The following is a 14,814-nucleotide window of genomic DNA, read 5'->3' on the forward strand; positions in this document are numbered from 1 at the left end:
CTGAAATAGCTTTTAATTATTCATTATACTTGCAATTATGCAAATTTTAAGAATACTATTGTTATGTAGAAATATTCATTTCCATATATGAAGGCATTAAGGTACATAGAAGTCAGATTAACATACTGCAGTGAATCACAGCTGAGAAAACAACATTGTAGCTCGATATCTTTTTGACTGGAAATGGACAATGAGAGCTGCTGTGGACTAAAAGGACAGCTGGCATGACAGCATTTGACATCCTGTGTGTAATTGGTTTTGAATGCTTGACAGATTTTTATAATGGTACAGAGGCATTTAGACCAGCAGGTAACTGTTGGGAATAGCTTGAGTGGTGGTGAGCCCATTTTCATATTACACTTACTTGAGACTTCTTTAGACACACTTGACATCAAAGATATGTTCTCTTTAAAGTTCATATACTTGTCAACTGTTACACCCTTTTTGATCAAATTCAAGAAAAGCAGAACAACTTAAATCACCTGTATGTTATTTAATTAAGTGATCATTGTTAAAGATGAAATTTAAGGTGCAGTTATATGTGGTAGGGGTGGGAAATAGAGTATTGGCTGGGTAAGGAGTCTTTAGATTTTATGTTAAAATTATTTTTGTTGACAAACCTTGAGCGGAGGATCACTTGTGAAATTGATGTCAGAATTAGATCAATCAGACAAACAACTACAATCAGGGAAAAGACAAGCTGTTTCTGTCTGTTGGAAGTGATAGCATTTTTATTTTTTTTGTATGTGCTATGTGAGCTGATCAGAATAATGCAACAATTCTTAGAGAGCTACTCATTTTCTTTTCCTTTTGTGTTAGGTGACTTGAAATTGTCAAATGAAAGAAAATAATCACATCTCTGAACAGGTTTGATTTCTGTATTCCCTCTTCCTATTTGTTTTTCTCCATTTGTGTTTCTGATTGAATGAAAGAAACTAGGGTCAACCACCAGGGTTTTAGAAGAGGATTAGTGGAATTGGATACCTTCATCCTGGGATACTGAATTTACTACACTGTAGAAGAGTTTGCATTGCAAATAGTTAAAAATAATGTAGTCTCTGAAAATCAGGCTACCTGTAACCAAGCACCCAAATACTGGTGATTCAAAAATCACCAGTTGCTGTAAAAATCTAGGTCATACATTTCTAGATTTTTGTCTTTAAACTGGTGAAAATGTATTTTGCTCTTTAAGGATATTTTTTAACTGTGCCATCATTTGCTGCTAAATCTTTGGTGTTTCACATAAAGTCCATTAAGGTTTGAATCTGGATGGATATTGGAATTTGGGACAATAAAATATCTCACGTTTTACACTATGAATATCCAAAACAACTGCTATGTTAAATTGAACACACTCTGCAAAGCGATGTTCATAATATTTTGTTAATGGCTGTGAATTGGATCTAGAAAATTTTACAGTGGTTGGACTGACCATTCATCCAGAAGATATAGGTGCTTAATTGTGTCTAAGCAGCTGTCAATTTTGTGTGCCCTTAAGATGTCCCTTTCTCACTTGGCTGATCACATCATGTTCAGAGCCTCTGAAATGTTCAGATTTGAACCAGAAGGGAATATTTTGCTTGTGACAAAACTGCAATGGCTTAACCATTATGGTGTATGTCTATGTCTTTATAGACCTCTGAAAAAATATTCAGAGTTACAGTAAAGGACAAAGACAGTTAAAATAAACTTTCATAAAAATCTAAGTATCTTGTTGGCAGTAGTTTGTTTACTTGTAAAGTAATTTGTTCAGTAAGAAGATGACCCATTTTGATAAAAGATGAGAAGTCTTTCCAAACTGAAAAAACCAGCATTGCTGTGCTCCTTAAAATTCTTAATTTCACCAGAGATTGTGTTGTTCAACAAGTCTATGAGAGGATGGATCAGGGTATGCAGCCCCCAGTGCTGGAAGACAGGGATGGAGAGAAGAATAAACCTCCCATAATCCAGGAGGAAGCAATTAATGACCTGCTATGCCACCTGGACACTCACAAGTCTATGGGGTCAGATGGGATCCACCCAAGAGTGCTGAGGGAGCTGCCACAGGAGCTGGCCAAGCCACTCTCCGTCATCTGTGAGCAATCCTGGCTAACAGGGGAGGTCCCAGATGACTGCAGGATCGTCAGTGTAACACCCATCTACAAGAAGAGCTGGAAGGAGGATCCTGGGAACTACAGGCCTATCAGCCTGACCTGGGTGCTAGGCAAGATTATGGAGCATTTCCTCTTGAGTGCACTCACAGGGCATGTGAAGGACAACCAGGGGATCAGTCCCAGCCAGCACGGGTTCAGGAAAGGCAAGTGCTGCTTGACCAGCCTGATCTCCTTCTATGACCAGGTGACCTGTCTAGTGGATGAGGGAGAGGCTGTGGATGTTGTGTGCCTGGACTTTAGTAAGGCCTTTGACACTGTTCCCCACAACATCCTCGTGGAGAAACTAGCTGCCCATGGTTTGGATGGGTGTACTCTTTGCTGGATAAAGAGCTAGCTGAACGGCCAAGCGCAGGGAGTGGTGGTGAATGGAGTTAAATCCAGTTGACAGCCTATCACGAGTGGTGTCCCCCAGGGCTCAGTTTTGTGTCCAGTCTTGTTTAACATCTTTATCAATGATCTGGATGAGGAGATTGAGTGCTCCCTCAGTAAGTTTGCAGATGACACCAGGTTGGGTGGGAGTGTTCATCTGCTCGAGGATAGGAAGGCTCTGCAGAGGGATCTGGACAGGCTTGATCAATGGGCTGAGGACAACTGTATGAGTTTCACCAAGGCCAAATGCCACGTCCTGCACTTGGGTCACAACATCTTCATGCAGCGCTAGAGTCTTGGGAGGAGTGGCTGGAAAGCTGCCTGGCGGAAAAGGACCTTGTGGTGTTGGTTGACAGCCAGCTGAACATGAGCCGGCAGTGTGCCCAGCTGGCCAAGCAGGCCAACGGCATCCTTGCTTGTATTAGGAGTACTGTGGCCAGCAGGAGTAGGGAGGGGATCGTGCCCCTGTACTCGGCACTGGTGAGGCCGCACCTCAAGTGCTGTGTTCACTTTTGGGCCCCTCACTACAAGAAGGACATTGAGGTGCTGGAGTAGATCCAGAGAAGGGCAACGAGGCTGGTGAGGGGTCTGGAGAACAAGTCTCATGAGGAGCGACTGAGGGAGCTGGGGCTGTTTAGTGTGGAGAAAAGGAGGCTGAAGGGGGACCTTATTGCTCTCTCCCACTGCCTGAAAGGCAGTTGTAGTGAGGCAGGTGTTGGTCTCCCTAGTAACTAACAATAGGATGAGAGGCAATGACCTCAGGTTGTGTCAGGGGAAGTTTAGATTAGATATTAGGAAAAATTTCTTTACAGAAAGAGTGGTCAGGCATTGGAACAGGCTGCCCAGGGAGGTGGGGGAGTCGCCATCCCTGGAGGTGTTCAAATAATATGTAGTTGTGGTACTTTGGGACATGGTTTAGTGGGCATGGTGGTGTTAGGTTGATGGTTGAACTTGACGATCTTAGAGGTCTTTTCCAACCTTTATGATTCTATGATTCTACTGGTGAGTGGACTAGGTCAATTGCCTTGTTATTTTATTTAATGAAGTTCATCAGATAATTGCAAGTTTGGGTACCCAAATCCCTTCAGTTGTACAAACTGTTCTTCATTTTCTGCTGTAAAGATCTGTGTCGTGTTAATGTCAGAGTAAAGATGCAATGCATTGTGTCTTAGTGTCATTTGCTATTACTGGGGTAGAGGGTTCAAAAATTTAAATTGGGAGACAAAATCTTGCACTAGGGGAACATCTTGGGTGATCCTACAGAAATAATTTAGTATGGGAAAGCTAAAAAGTGGTATGGTTCAGCTAATAACTATAGCAGCTATTACAAATTACTTGAGTGATTGTATATTTTTACTTGTTCAAAACTCATTCCTTTAGAGCTCACAAATGGCTACTTAAATATTGCAGTTTATCTTACCAGCTGTGCTGTTATCGTCTTGTAAAGATTATTTGGATACTAGAAGCTTTTCGGCCTGTTGGAGGGAGATATTTCACTGCCTATAGGTATTTGTTACAAATGTCAGACAAAAAATTTGATCTAAAATTTCTTCTTTAATACTGAATATTAAAAAAAACCCCACATTAAATTTTTGTGGTTATTTAGAAATTTTCTTCTTAGTAATTTTGTTTCCCTAAAAATGACCCAGAAATCTCAGTTAAATTAGTGCTGTAAAATAAAAAAATAACTGCCTGACTTGAAGGACATTTATTAAAGAAAAGACATATTTGAGATACCCACTGATCCCCTTTTGGTTTAATAATTCCATTGTGCACACACAAGAAAGTAACTGTTGACAGCCCTGTGATTGTAGATGAGAAAGTCATTACTGTGGTTAGGTCTGGGAGATAGTCCATAGAAAATTAGGGCTAGTCCGTAGATAATTAGCCTAAAATAGTATAAGATAGTATTTGCCAATAAAAGAGTCACTAAAAAGTCTAAAGAAAACATTCCTCAAAAACATGTTAAAGTAAATGCGCATAAAATGTGTAGGGTGATACACTCTAAATTGTGTAATGCTGGCTTCATTCTTAGCTATGTTAAGCTCTATTACAATACACAAGATGGATGAAATTCTTTTTCCTTTTTTAAAGCAGAAATATATGTATATTTTATTTTGTGTTGTTTTACTGTTTGATTTCTTTTTTCTTTTTCTTTAAATAACTGATATCCTACTGCTAACAATAAAACGAAAAACTAGGACCTACTTGTCTTCTGCAGTTTAAAACTGGGAAAATCCTGTGAGCGGAGACAGTGTCTCTTGCATTAAAATGTGACAGAGCGGTAATTTAAATTATGAAGGAGGGCCAGTTCCCACTGAAGCCTATCTAAGCAGAATTTAGCATACCTGTCATAGTCCATTTCATTTTCAGAAGCAATATACATCTGCTGCCTCCTAAAATATAATCTTGGAAAACCAATTTGTATCAATATTTGACTTACATATCAGAAACTTCTATCCTGTCCTAACCACTACACGGACTGATTTGAATATACTGGGTTGTATCAATATTGCAGCTGTGTGTTTTGGATGATAAAAGTAAAGATTGTCTAAATGTGTGGCTGCAAAATTTCTCAGAAGCAAACTGTAATGTCCTAGATCCTGACAAAGGTAGTTTTCTTTGTTATCACAAAACTGAGATAAAAATTATTTATATCTGATTTACATATTAAATGAGGTATAATTTTAAAGGATTTGAGTATTCTAATGTTGATGAGAAATTCTTACATACAATCTTTCTGTGTATAAATATATGATTGTACTTTGTACAGTTATAGAAAATACTGTTATTCTTTAAGGGGAAATTCTGAGCACTGGCTCATGGGAAGCACATCAGCCCTGAGATACTTTTCCTTTGAGTGATGTTATGACAGATTTATACTTTTGCTCTTCTAGATGTGCAGTAAAATTTCCTATTTTTCCCAAATGGTTTGCAGCTATCAGACATGGCCAAAAGTAGGCACTGAATCCGCTTACAGCAGTTGAGTATATGCTAGATAAATCTTTATTTAAATCAGCTTTAGAAGGTACATCTACTATAGTTCCTTCCATGTGTTTGTGGGTCTTGCAGCCTTAATACTAGTAAAAGTGATTTCTTATGATTCAAGATGAGTTCTGTTGAAGAGCGGTAACTTCCTTCCAAGCAACCAGTTTCTGTGCTGCAAGACTGTGCCTGTACATTCGTGCTTTTGCTCTTAGCAAACAGAAGCTGGAAACGGTAGGAATAATAAGTCAGCTTTTCCATCCCTTTTCCAGAGTCTTTATAGTAATTAAAAACTAGTCTTTTTCTTCTTCTGTTTGCTGCACATCTTCGTCCTTAGTGTCAGGGAAGGATAAACTTAGTGTTAATCCTCCTCCCCTGAATTCTCTCCTGATTTTTGTGTCAAGCTAAACAAATGTACAACATTGTTTAGCAGTATCAGTTAATTTTGCTCTTTCCTACCTTCTACATGTTATTTACATTTCATTTATATAAAAAAGACAGTTCTCAGCACTATACAAGCTTTAGTATTTATGTGGTTTGTATGTAAAGAACATTTGTAGCTGTACGCATGAATGTGGTTATCTGTAATTGATGTAAATGTTCTGCTGACTAACCCTTGATCTTAGCTGGAAACCTCTTGTAGTGGTTAAATGGAATTTTTTGCAATTGTATCAGTTGTTATATCAAGGCAGTGGTTCCTTTCCGTGTAACAGCCGTTAAATGTTCCTGATCAGAATGGCCTAAGAACACTCGGTTTTCAAAATTATTTACTTCACATGATTACAACACAGTCATTACAGTTTGAAGAAATATGAATTTCTGCCATGCCAGATGGTAATGGGTATTGACAGCTTTTTCAGTGAAAAAGATAGGAAACTTCTAAATTCCTTTTCTTCCAAAAGTCATGCCTTCCCACTCAACTTTACTCCCACTTGCCAGCGAAGACAGATTTTTCAGAAGTTACTCCCTATCTTGCGCCAAAAGAAGAGGCCGTGTTTTAGCAAAAGTTTAGCGTAATGGAAAGTTCACCTTCATTTTATGTCTGAAGATTTAAAAATCTCTCTGAACATTTTTGGACCCAAAGGAGTAGGCATCCAGCTGGTCTGGGGTTTCAACTGTCTATGAGCAGCCAACAGGAGTGACTGTATCAGTGCAACTCATAAGGCAGCAAGGCAAAGCTACTGTAGGCTGTGATTTGTGTAGTGTTATTTGCAGTAGGGGAAATCACAGTCTGTATAAGCTCAGCCAGTCTATAGTAAGATTTTACAATTTGCACCAGTGCTTGCTTTTGTTGGCTGTAATTAGGGCAACTCCTCAATGGAGAAGATGCCCTAGCTTTGCACATACCATCTCTGGAGGCACAAAATTCTCTACGTCAACTTTAGTGCATCTTTTTCCATTCAGTCTTTAAGTTGCAGTTTTGACAGTGAAGTCTCGTTCTTATCCCAAGTGAATCAGAGGCCTGTTTTTCAGGATACTGATGCTGTCAGTGCTGCTTATTAGACTAGACTAAAGGAAATCTGACCACCTTTGGTATATAGATCAGTTAATGTAATTTACTACTACAAATACATTTAACCTTGAATATTTGACTTACTAGCATGTGTAGCTGTTTAATATCAACATCTGTAGGGGCTAATTTCTTTTTCGACAACTGAGCTGTACAATTGTTATAAGTAAACTTCAAGTATAAGGCAGCAATAGGAGACTTTATACAATGTAGTTTTCATTCAGAGAGAACAAATATGTTTGTGTCTGTTTGCAGAACATACTGGATAGAAAAATACTACCTATTCAGGCAATAAATGAAGGTGTTGTATACTAGAACAAGTGCTCAGAAATCCAGATGTACTTGGAAAAGTGGCTAAAACGATAAAATAGGACTTCTTGGGGCTGACTGGAGTCTTCAGTCAATGCAGGAGTTCAGTGATATGCATTGCCTACTTGATTTTCTTTAGAGCACAAATACAGTCATGCTTCAGATTATACAGAATGTGCCAAAATCTCTTCAGTAAATTAAATTGTATAATGGACAGCAAAAAAGAATAAATGTACTGGGTTTTACTGGAATAACCTGACGCATAAGGTATAATTTCTAGTTTTAAAATTTGATTGAAAAAAATCATAGAAGGCAATTATTGATCAGATCTTAAATATGTGTTTAAACTAGTTTTGTTATGTAAAGTAATAGAAAAAAATAGTTACATTTTGAGTAGGGGTCTTGAGTTAACAGACGACAAAAACATTTCTGCCAATGTAAGACGATTGTCAGAACACAAAATAATGATTAAAAGTGAGACTTAATTCACAAATGAGTAGCTTTCCGAAATATTCTTTATTATCACCCTCTTTGCTTTCTCATATATTCCTGGAAACTGAATCCTCATTCTATTCTTTATAACATTTTTGTAACAGTATATCTCACCTGATCAGATTGACTAGGCTTCCAGCAGTTTTCTCCCCATTCTTATGAGCTGTGGTAACTCCAGTGACATCAAGCGATTTTGTTTCATTTACATACATGTAGTGCTGCCAAGTTCTATAGAGAAAAATTGATGCTAGATTGATATAATAAAGTGATGAATGAGGTTATGAACATTAAATTACTGTGTTAATCTATTTTAAGCAAGTCTTCTTAGCATGAAAGATACAGCACTAGAAATTTTCACATTAAAACAAAAAACGCAGCCCAAAGATCTAGGAAATGGGAAGGGTTATGAGTTCAATTCAATGGCCTTAACCCATTCAATCCAGTAATCTCATGGGTATTCTTGTAATTTATTCTTGCTTCTCCTTCTCTACAAATACAACATGGGTGGAAAGATATACTGTACTCTTTAAAAGTGACTGTGCAGGTCATGCTTTATCTAAAATAGCTATTCTTAGTAACCAGCTTTGATCCGTGATCAATAATACTTTTTTATGGTATGATTATTCCTTTTATTTTGTGTCTGTTAATTGTTCATAAGTATTTAGGTAATGCTGTTAGTAAAAGAAAGGTAAAATTTTAATGTGAATTCTCTTAGCATTATATGCACTGTCTGGGTTATTGTTGCTGTTATGTGGGACAAATGTTGTTAAGATCACTACTTCTGAACAAGGATATCACTACCTCAGAAATGACCCTTTTTAATTTAGAAAATAAATGCAGCCAAGCAGAATACCTGTGTTCATTGTCTATTCTAGGGGTTACAGGATATTGTTAATGAGATTTATCAGGTACTGTTTGTCTTGGAAAGCAGAGTGAGATCCCTGTGTGGAGTGATGCTGTAAGGGCAATTTCCTATTTGGTGTGCATGTTTGTCCTAGCCAGAAGCACAAAGCCGAGTTAGAAATTTTTGGTTCACTTGCAGCTCTTCCCCAGAAGCCTGGGTTTGGCAAATGCTGGTAGTGTGATCGTGGTGGTGCTGTTGGTGGGATAATTCTGATGCCTTTGTACACCATAACTGGGTTTATTTTGTGCTGATCTTCCAAGAGTCAAGTTAATTACAAGACCTAATTACAAGCACACAGGTGATACATCCTGTTCATTTCAAGGCTGTGTGTAATTCATTGTCATGGTCCAGCACTGGGATGGGGAATTCCCCCTCTGGCTGGGTGGCAGGCTGAGGAGGTGGCCAGGGATGAGTCTCTGCAGCTACCACCTGAGCAATGTAAGTGTTTGGAAATTTGTTTGTGGAGCAGTTGTCTGTACAGTGAGAAACTGCATGGATCTTTTGTAATCAGTCATGTGTGGCAAGGCTACAGTTAGAAAAAGTGATTACTGTTTGATATTACAGTTTGTTAAGACCTGACTTTGGATTTTGAAGCAGTCTTGTTTAAGTCCATTTTACAATAAAGTTGAGAGTGGGCAATCATTTTTTTTAGAGTACTGAATACAGAGATGCAGATGGATTTTCAGAATACTCACTGGTTTTGTGCGTTATTCTACTCAGGTGTGAAGATGCTCCATGTTCTGTCTAGAGCAATCAGCAAAGGTTATTGTCTTAATTTCCATATGGAGTGAGCTTATGAAGTACCAGCACCAAAAGTTTCATTTGTGTGTTGCAAATCTTAAGGGCTGTTTTGAACTGAATGGAAGAGTCTGGCTCCGCTATTACCTACAAGAAGAATCACTGCAGAGTTTTGTGCAACCTCTGAATATTTTCACTGTTTTTTATGCAAATTCACTGCAGTGATCAATCCTCCCATAGCAAAGAACAGGAAAAAAATGTTTTGTAACAATTTCATACATTGCTGCCCTGCACCATTTTCATGGTGAGGAATTGAAGTCTAAAGAGTTACTGAAAAGGAGAAAGGAAGCTTCTAGAACTTGTAGTTTCAGCTTTCCATTTATATTTTGTATATTCTGATAATATAAAATTTTATTTCTCATAGGAATTGAATTTTAATAAGGAAAGAAAAAAATGCACTAAGGAATAGAAACTGCCAACTGTCAACATTATTTAATCCTTGAATTAGGAAATTACGTAAACCTGCAGTCTTACAACTGAATGGGCGTAAGGCAGCGTGGGCGCACCTGAACTTACAAAGGAGCGTCACTGAAGTCGGATGTATGATCAGAACAACTTTATGAATGCAATCATTCCCACTCTTAAAGGTAGCCTCTTAAAATTATGTAGGATTTCCTTCCCACATCCTTCAAGTAGTATTTAAGCAGTAATGAATTATCTTGTTTAAAAAAAAAAAAATATTAAGGAACCAAATTGGTTGGAATCAATTCTTATTGTGTCAATAGGTGCAAATCAAATGATACTGTATGGTTATAAATTGCATGGTAGACCCATCAGAAATTGCTTATGTATATATTCCTTACTCATTGCTAACAGATGGCCAGCAATTTAGAATTTTCTTTTAATAAATCCTTAGCCAGATCACCCATACTGATGAATTTGCTATCAAAAGCAGTGCCTACTATGTCTGAGCCTCTTCTAATCTACACTGAACTTTTATCAATTTCTGACCCTAAAAACTGAATCAAATGATCCATTCAATTCAGCCAGCTGGTAGCCAGCCTCCTTTGAAGCCTAAATGCCACGAACTAATATCTCTCTCTTCATTGCTGAAATTTGTGAGACTGCAAATCTCTTAACTGAACATGACTCCCAGTGACCAATATTTTAAACAGCAACCAGCATGAATATCAGCTCTGTTTCTTTCTCTGTCATTAGGAACCAGAACTGATGCGGCTGGCATGATGACAGAGCATCCACAAAACTGATTCTTCAGGAACATTTGCAGCTTTAACATATATAATTAAGTTCTTCAATCTATCAAAAGAATTTCCCTAATTAATTCATTACCATATATGTGGGTGGACCTCCCATTACGATCTCTAAGACAACTGTGTCCCATGGTAGTCCATTAAATACATTCTTTAATAAAGGTCTTCAAAGGACTTGCAGAAATAGAAAGGCATGCTTGACTGCCATTTAAACTGAATTGAAGATCTTGGCTGGAAGCCGTTGTACAGCAGGACAGCTATGACTTTGTCGCCATCACAGAAACATGGTGGGATGACTGTCATGACTGGAGTGCTGCGATGGATGGCTATAAGCTCTTCAGAAGGGACTGGCAAGGAAACAGAGGCAATGTGGTGAGTCTGTATGTTACGGACTGCTTCGACTGTATAGAGCTCAATGATTGTGATGATCAGGTCGAATACTTCTGGGTAAAGATGAGGGGGAAAGCCAACAACGCAGACATCCTGCTGGGAGTTTGTTATAGACCATTCAACTAGGATGAAGAGGTAGATGAAGTTTTCTACAAGAGGCTGGCAGAAGTCTCATAGTCGCTAACCCTTGTTCTCATGGGGGACTTTAACTTACCAGACATCTGCTGGAAATACAACACAGCAGAGAGGAAACAGTCTAGGAGGTTCCTGGAGTGTGTGGAAGATAAATTCCTGAGGCAGCTGGTAAGTGAGCCTACCAGGGGAGGTGCCTCACTAGACCTGCTGTTTAGTAACAGAGAAGGACTGCTGGGAGATGTGGTGGTCGGAGGCCATCTTGAGCTTAGCAACCATGAAATGATAGAGTTCTCAGTTCTTGGTGAAGAGGGGGACCAGCAAAACCACCACAGTGGAATTTCGGAGCACAGACTTTAGCCTGTTCAGGATGCTGGTTCAGAGGGTCCCCTGGGAGAGAGTCCTGAAGGGCAAAGGGGTCCAGGCAGGCTGGACATTCTTCAAGGAGCAAGTCTTAAAGGCACAGGAGCAGACTGTCCCCATGTGCCGCGAGACAAACCGAAGGGGAAGACAATCAGCCTGGCTGAGCAGGGAGCTCTTGCTGGGACTCAGAAGAAAAAGGAGGGTCTACCATGTATGGAAGAAAGGGCAGGCAACTCAAGAGGAGTACAAGGGTCTCATTAGGTCGTGCAGAGAAGAAATTAGAAAGGCAAATGCCCAGCTACAACTCAGCCTGGCCACTGTTATGAGGGAAAACAAAAAATGTTTTTAAAAATACATCAGCCACAAAAGGAGTGCCAAGAAGAGTCTCCATCTGTTATTGGATGCAGGGGGGGGAACATTGCCATCAAGGATGAGGAAAAGGCTGATGTCCTTAATACCTTCTTAGCCTCAGTCTTTAATAGTCAGACTGGTTATTCTCAGGGCAGTCAGCCCCCAGTGCTGGAAGACAGGGATGGAGAGAAGAATAAACCTCCCATAATGCAGGAGGAAGAAGTTAACAACCTGCTATGCCACCTGGACACTCACAAGTCTATGGGGCCAGATGGGATCCACCCAAGAGTGCTGAGGGAGCTGCCACAGGAGCTGGCCAAGCCACTCTCCATTATCTATGAGCAGTCCTAGCTAACTGGGGAGGTCCCAGATGACTGCAGGATCGTCAGTGTAACACCCATCTGTGAGAAGGGCCAGAATGAGGATCTTGGGAACTACAGGCCAGTCAGCCTGACCTGGGTGCTGGGCAAGATTATGGAGCGTTTCCTCTTGAGTGCACTCACAGGGCATGTGAAGGACAACCAGGGGATCAGTCCCAGCCAGCATGAGTTCATGAAAGGCAGGTCCTGCTTGACCAGCCTGATCTCCTTCTGTGACCAGGTGACCCGTCTAGTGGATGAGGGAGAGGCTGTGAATGTTGTCTACCTAAACTTTCGTAAGGCCTTTGTTCCCCACAACATCCTCGTGGAGAAACTAGCTGCCCATGGTTTGGATGGGTGTACTCTGTCCAGTTCTGGGCTCCCCAGTTCAAGAAAGATGAGGAGCTACTGGAGAGAGTCCAGCAGAGGGCTACGAGGATGGTGAGGGGACTGGAGCATCTCTCCTACTAGGAGAGGCTGAGGGAGCTGGGCTTGTTCAGCCTGAAGAAGAGAAGGCTGAGAGGGGACCTACAATATACTTACAAATATCTGAAGGGTGGGTGTCAGGAGGACGGGGCCAGACTCTTTTCAGTGGTGCCCAGTGACAGGACAAGGGGCAATGGGCACAAACTGAAGAACAGGAAATTCCATCTGAACATCACGAAGAACCTCTTCCCTCTGAGGGCGACAGAGCACTGGAACAGGCTGCCCAGGGAGGTTGTGGAGTCTCCTTCTCTGGAGATATTCAAGACCTGCCTGGACAAGGTTCTTTGCAGCCTGCTGTAGGTGACCCTGCTTCAGCAGGAGGGTTGGACTAGATGACCCACAGAGGTCCCTTCCAACCCCTGCCATTCTGTGATTCTGAGATTCTGTGATTCTGTGATACTCTTTGCTGGATAAAGAGCTGGCTGAATGGCCAAGCGCAGGGGGTGGTGGTGAATGGAGTTAAATCCAGTTGGCAGCCTGTCACGAGCGGTGTCCCCCAGGGCTCAGTTTTGTGTCCAGTCTTGTTTAACATCTTTATCAATGATCTGGATGAGGAGATTGAGTGCTCCCTCAGTAAGTTTGCAGATGACACCAGGTTGGGTGGGAGTGTTCATCTGCTCGAGGATAGGAAGGCTCTGCAGAGGGATCTGGACAGGCTTGATCAATGGGCTGAGGACAACTGTATGAGTTTCACCAAGGCCAAATGCCACGTCCTGCACTTGGGTCACAACATCTTCATGCAGCGCTAGAGTCTTGGGAGGAGTGGCTGGAAAGCTGCCTGGCGGAAAAGGACCTTGTGGTGTTGGTTGACAGCCAGCTGAACATGAGCCGGCAGTGTGCCCAGCTGGCCAAGCAGGCTAACGGCATTCTTGCTTGTATTAGGAATAGTGTGGCCAACAGGAGTAGGGAGGGGATCATGCCCCTGTACTCGGCACTGGTGAGGCCGCACCTCAAGTGCTGTGTTCACTTTTGGGCCCCTCACTACAAGAAGGACATTGAGGTGCTGGAGTAGATCCAGAGAAGGGCAACGAGGCTGGTGAGGGGTCTGGAGAACAAGTCTCATGAGGAGCGACTGAGGGAGCTGGGGCTGTTTAGTGTGGAGAAGAGGAGGCTGAAGGGGGACCTTATTGCTCTCTCCCACTGCCTGAAAGGCAGTTGTATGAGGCAGGTGTTGGTCTCCCTAGTAACTAACAATAGGATGAGAGGCAATGACCTCAGGTTGTGTCAGGGGAGTTTTAGGTTAGATATTAGGAAAAATTTCTTTACAGAAAGAGTGGTCAGGCATTGGAACAGGCTGCCCAGGGAGGTGGTGGAGAGGTGTTCAAAAGACATGGAGATGTTGCACTTCAGGGTATGGTTTAGTGGGCATGGTGGTGTTAGGTTGATGGTTGAACTTGACGATCTTAGAGGTCTTTTCCAACCTTAATGATTCTATGATCTTCATTATTTACATGTTATTTATGTACTGCAATGACCTTGTTTGGAGTAAGAAGCTTAGCAGGATTTAAATTTTAGAATTTCCCCTCCCTTTGTTGGGGGGGGGAATATCTGTGAGGTGTGAGCAAAATCTTTTGAACCATACTTCTGCTCTCACTTTCTTCTGGACTTGTGCAAAGCATATGACGCTGTCCTGTGCAACATCCTTTTCTGTGAATTTGAGAGACATAGAATGGCGGATGGATCACTCAGTGGATAAGAAATTGGCTGGATGGTTTCACTCAAAAGAGTTGTGATTAACTGCTCGATGTCCAAGTGCAGAGCAGTGACAAATGGTATTCCTCAGGCGTCGGTATTGGGACCAGCGCTGTTTAATGTGTTTGTCGGTGACATGAACAGCAGGATTGAGTGCCCCTACAGCGTTTGCTGATGACACCAAGTTGTGTGGTGTGGCTGACATACTGGTGAGGGAACAGATGCCATTTAGAGGTATCTAGACAGGCTTGAGAGGTGGGCCCATGTGAAACTCATGAAGTTCAACAAGGCCACATGCAAGGTCCTGCAC

Source organism: Opisthocomus hoazin, chromosome 6 (genome assembly GCF_030867145.1).
Source record: "Opisthocomus hoazin isolate bOpiHoa1 chromosome 6, bOpiHoa1.hap1, whole genome shotgun sequence".
Taxonomy (NCBI): domain Eukaryota; kingdom Metazoa; phylum Chordata; class Aves; order Opisthocomiformes; family Opisthocomidae; genus Opisthocomus; species Opisthocomus hoazin.